Below are 6118 nucleotides of genomic sequence, written 5' to 3' on the forward strand. Positions count from 1 at the left end.
CGGGAGGAGGGGCGGGTCAACGCGTGACTTGCAGGCAGACACACATCACAAATTGCAGACAAGTGTGGTTCTTGATGCTGCTAGCCGAAATAAGCAGCCAAAGTTGGAGCCACATGCAAATGCCAGCGCCAGCATTAGTTAAGTGCACTGTGAGAAAAAATGTTGGCCAGTGACATATAACGGGTAAAAAATCAAATTTGATGTTGTACGAATCTTGCTGAAAGGTAGGCTAAACTATTCTTACGAAATACTGATTTTGAGAAAATTATTTATATTTTCCAGATAATTATATAGATCTATGTATATTTTAAGTATATTTTAAACCATCTTGAATCTTTTGATGTACAATTTAAATATACTTACGTGCTAATTTTCCTCAGTGCACTTAAACTTAAAAGTCGAAAGAAGTGTGACGAGGGGACTTTACAGATTCTAATGCTGAGTGGTGGTGCCTCAGCTTTTTCGGTGCCGGGTAATTTGCATTCCGTTGCGGATTGCAACTGTTGTTTTGCGCCTTGCGCCTCTCACGATCTCAAGATCGGAAAATGTGCAGATCTGTGGATCTAAGAGTCTGCAGCTTGGCAATTTGGAACGGTTTGCAGTTGGTTTGCTGCTGCGGCTGCTGGGGAGTTTTCACAGTTGATTTACCCGGAGCGAGGTGGCCGAGGTGCTGGTAGATCGGTAGTTTTATTTACAAAAAATTAGCACAGCTTTTGCTTGTTTACGGGCCCAAAATCGAGGAGGGGAGTTGGGGGATGGGGGTTACTGGGACTTAAGTGCGACCCCAAGTCCAATTTCGGCATCTGAATCTGAAAACTCTGACTCTGAGGTGAGCGAGCGTTTTGGCTAATTTCGCAAATTGCTTTTATTAGGTTTCGTTTATTTGCATTTTGCGCTTTAATTTTATGCCTGATTTTGCCTCTCTCTAGACTTTTAACCCTCTGCTGCCGTTGTTACGTCGTTGCGGTTTGTAATTGTGAGCGTTTATTTTTAGTAGTTACGCTCCTTTTTTTTGGACAGTGCGAAAATTAGCTGCCGTCCCTTTCTGTTTGGCTAAATGTTGCAATTTTCGAGTCGTAAAAAATTTAAATTTCTGCTTAAACCGAGCACAAAGGCACAAAGCTGGTGAAAAAATTGCAATAAAACGGCTTGGATATTATGCAATCCTTTTTTTTGGGAGGCTAGTTGGTTGGATAACCGCTGAAAGGTTTTGCTTTGATTTGCTTTGGCATTGGGCAACTTTTGAAGAGGCGTGTTTTATCTTAAATGAGATCGCTCAAAAGCAAAAATGATTTCAGCTCTGTAATTGTTTAAAGGGGATCGGAGCCGATAATGATGATTGAGCTATCCATTGAGTAATGCTTCAGCTCTGTTTGTCTTAGGATCAAAATCTGTTGACCTTATAAGTGATGCGATTGCCCAGCACAAATAAAAATAAACTTTATTAGGTTTGTTCATTAAAATATCAAATTTTAAACTTTTATTACCAATAATATCCGTGACTTCTTCCCCTGAAATCTCTGGCATAAACCACTGTCGCCTCCTGCTGCCCTTCGTTACTATGCCTGTCGCTCATTTGACTTCTTTTTTATCGTTCATATGCAATCGGCTATCTCAGTGGCTCAATCAGTTAAATGCCTGGCTGCCTCTATAATATTCCTCTTTCCCCGTTCATAAGAAGTGTAGGCATGTAAATCAACACATAATAACTTAATGGTTGATGCTGCAGCGATTGTGACTGGATGAGTGCACTGCGGAAAATACTAACCACTTTTTTTAAAGGCTCAAATATGAAATACCATATAATCAGAAGAAAATTCTTCCTTAAACTGATAAACATGTTTCATTGCAGCTTGTTCCCTTGCTTTTATAATTTACTTTTCTGTTTTTTCAGTGTACCTTATGCCAGTCCCATCCCAAAAGCATCAACTTCAAACCAGAACTGAAAGCCAAACTGAAACTCGAACTTGAAGCGCGTGCGCTGTGACTTAATTGCTGATTACAAATTAGCGATAGCAGCGGAGGATAAATACGAGTCTAAGGAGGAAGGGCCCTTGGCAGTTAATTAAGACATTAACCACTGCCTGCAGACCGATTTCCCGGCCAGTGATCGGTGGCGGAGAAAAGCCGATCGAAAATGGTAGCCAGGCCCAAATCGCTGACATCCGCCCACCTTGGCCAAATCGTAGGTGCTGGCCGCTTATCAGCGCCCACGTGTCGCCATTGTTGACCACTTTCCGGCAATTAAAGCACCGCTGGAAGCCGTTGAGCACTTGAACTTTGGGCTTGTGCCGCAATTACACCTTCCTCTTCATAATCGCACCCGTAATTGTCACGCCGGAGTTATCGATTACCTGCGAGGCTTATCCGCCAGTCCATCGATATTCGACGGAAGTTCGGCTGTCACTTTCGATCCGTAATTATGATCGACGCCATATACGGCGTGCTCATAAAGTAATTGTCCCCCACGCGAAAGTCATGGAGGTGTTCGGTATTGTAAACAACTCGAAATTATAAATTCAGTGCGTGGCACTGGAAATATTTTAATTATTTCCAATTTTAAGCCAGACAATTGCTGGGTGGGTTCTTGAGGAATTCGTTGTCTAAGTTCGTGACTGCAATCAGGTAGGCAAAAGACCAGATCGATTCTATATGATACGGATGGGGTTGATTGACATAATTGATAGGGTATGCTGGAATTTTCAGGAGACTCATAAGGAGCGCTGTCTTATCAATCATCGAAGTTTCCACTTTAGGCATTAATTTACATTAGGGATTGGAGAACTGTATAAATTTGATATTTATAAAGAAAGGTTACTAATTATAATAGTTTACATTGCACACCATTCTTAAGATTCTTAAGAGTCCAATAGTAGGTTAGCCTTGAAAGCCAGCTTGATAACCTTAAAATCGAGATAACTCAATTGCCATAAAGTGGCCTATACACACTTTAAGCCCCATAAAGGCACCATATGGCCAAAATCACAGTAGTATTGAGACGCGCTCCCTCGATCAGAACGACCATAAAAATCAAACAGCTAAGCCAATTGGTAACTCGATATTTTCGCTGGATTGCCAGCGGAAAACAAAAAAACGATTTGCCGAAAAAGTCCAATCAAACCGGTGAGCTCGATAAAATTTGCAATAAAATAAATTGCCGCCAATAATGGTACAATGGTTGAAGCAAAAAAGATAACAACATATAAACTTGAACACCTACAATGTTGTCTAAGGAATTCCCAGCCTCAGTTTTGCACTACAAAAGAGAGGTGCAAGACAATTTTCATTTTAGCGCCGCACATAAAACATTTTTTATGGCTTTAAAATCGGCGCGGAGTAAAAGTTACACTTTCGCAATAGAAAGCCGGCCAAGTTGAACTGCTTCTCTGGGGAGTGCTTAGGGCCCCAAGTGCTAATGTTTCGGTCGGTGGGTCATAAACCAAAATCCGAAAACCGAAAACCGAATAGCCAACATAGTCGCAACCCCTCGACAAATGATGCGCCCAGCTACAGTTACAGTTACAGATCCCAGCGAAACGGGGTCAAAATTTATGGCCAAAAGTGCAATATGTCTACGGGAGGCGGTGCGGTGCGTCCACCCAGTGAAACTGTCAAGACATCGTTTTTTAAAACAAATGCGACGAAAGTAAATAAAAACTGGACCGTCTTGGATTTCGCACACGCAAAAGGTCACCGAAGATGGGGGGTTTTCCCATTGGTATGGCCACGGGCATGGGTGTGGGCTTGGGACTGGGACTGGGAATGGTAATGGGGGGGGGGGGGGGGGTTCCTTGCAACAACTGACATCTGTACATGACTTTGGTGGTGTTCAAAAGTCCAGCTGTGTGGGCAACACATCTCCTCGAGTCTCGAGTCTTGAGTCTTTTACATTACCTCAATTCGACAGCCATGGCGGCCCCTTGGGCAACTTTAATTGGATCGCTCGGAACCGGAGACCAAGACCCCGAGTCTTACCGATCCCCATCACCATCCCCAGTCCATGCCAACATCCCGAACCTCTGGCTGCCATTAACCCGCTGCAATTGCAAATTTACGAGCCGGGCGTCAATTAAGTATCGAATTACAACTTGTTTAATGTCAATCTGTCTCGCCCGGTGCCAGTTACAGTGAGCTGTCCAACTATCCGTCCCCGTGTCCGAGCTGCAGTACTTTCGCCCTCTTTAACCCATTGGCGAACATAACCCTTTAAAGACGCAAGTCATTCGGGATATGGGAAAAACTAGAAGGTGCCTTTTAGATTAAAAAAAAAAACATCTCATAAAGAGAGCTTTAGCTTTAACATAAACTACAATAGTATATATACACATCCCTCTTTTGAGTTCCCAATGGGTTAAGGAACCACCCCTATGGCAGGGACCGTTCTCAGCGACCGATTGGGATCTCATTGGAGCTGTCAGAATTCGCATAATTATCGCACAAATTAGCTTGTCAGTGGAGTTGGTCAGCGTCGCCTTGTCTGCTCCACTGCGTCCGCTCCCCTCCCTGCGCCACCACCACCTGGCCCCATCCCAACCACCTCCATGCCAGGTTAACCCATTAATATGCCACACCAGATCCAATCCAAATGCGTGGGCTGCTGACAGTCGAGTATGCGAGTTTTGACAGCCCGTTGGCTACCATATAATGTCGGCGGGTGAAAAACTTATTAACTGCATACATTAACATTCAATTTGAGGCGGCCATTGCTGGCCCTCTGTGACATTTCATTTGGCTCTGGACTCGTGGGCATAAATCAAAATCATCGAAGAAACCCCTTCGTTCGTTTATGAATTGACAATTGAGACAACAGCACCTGGGTTGGGCTAGGGGTATTCCCCTTCTTCGCATCTGTTGTCACGTTTCGACTGTTAACGTGTTTCGGTGAGCGATCGATGGCTCGATGGCGGGATGAGGAGGTGGTATGGAACTCTATCCGAGGGATCTGGGACCTGATCGAGTGATGATGCCAGACGATTGACACTCGCACTTGTACAATTTTAATTAAACGCCACTGGTATTGATACCTTATCTCCGCCCATTCCATTTGATTTCATTCATACAGTGGAAATTTTAAAGGTGGTAATGGAATATACTAATATGCTAAATATCTATTCCCCTAAAAGTTTTACATATATTTGATCGTTGTTAACTTGCATCAAGCAATCATCTATTGCTTGTTTGACATGACTCTAGCATCTGTTATATATATTATTACGTAAATATAGTATGGGTTTTCTCTCAGTGAACTTGGTTTACCATTAACCCCACCCACACACATTTTTGTCTCTGCTGAACACACATTTTTCCTCACTTGCATTGGCTTTCGATTCTAGGAAACTTTTTAAGCCACAATTTATGCTCGTTTAAGGCGATAAATATAACAGAGTTCCAGTGATTGAAGCTGATTGCATTCCAGCGGACCGTTGGCTGACCGCTCCCCCTGCCACACCCCCCTGCACACCCCTTTGCCCATGCCCATGAGTCACTAGCCACGAGCAGCTGCAGCGGACGTAATTGAATGCGTGTCAATTGAATGGCGTCGCTCGAAACTCGCGCCCATATTCGAAACTCATATCGGAATCGAAATCGCAGTCGGCGGCCATAAATAAACGCTAAAAAGCACGCAGTGGCAATTAATAACGCAGCAGATTTGCAAAATGGCCGCCACTTTCAACTTTACGAGCAAAAAAATAAAGGAAAATGTGCAGAGAAAATGTTGTAAATGCATTTCAGGGGGATATATAATATATATATACTTTTATTTTATTTATAATTAGCTAAGTAATATTGCTCAAATATTAAGTTAAAATTCCTCAATTGATATATATAGCGAATAAATCGTGAACAAGCTATCCACTGATTTATGCATCCCGTTGGCCATCGAAACTCGAGTTCGAAATTCCACATCGCATTCGCATTTTTTTTACACTCTGTGCATTACGAAAATTGTGAGGCGGGTAAATGGCGGGGGACGGGGGAAAGCTTGATTGATAGACTGCAATTAAAAGCGCATTTTCCTCAAGTCTCCAAGGTGATGGAAAATGTGGAGAGGGCGGTGGAGAGTTCAGAGGGTACTTGTTTCCATTAAATAGATTTTTAATTGGGTGTAAAAGGAATG

This window comes from Drosophila melanogaster, chromosome 3R (genome assembly GCF_000001215.4).
Source record: "Drosophila melanogaster chromosome 3R".
Lineage (NCBI taxonomy): Eukaryota > Metazoa > Arthropoda > Insecta > Diptera > Drosophilidae > Drosophila > Drosophila melanogaster.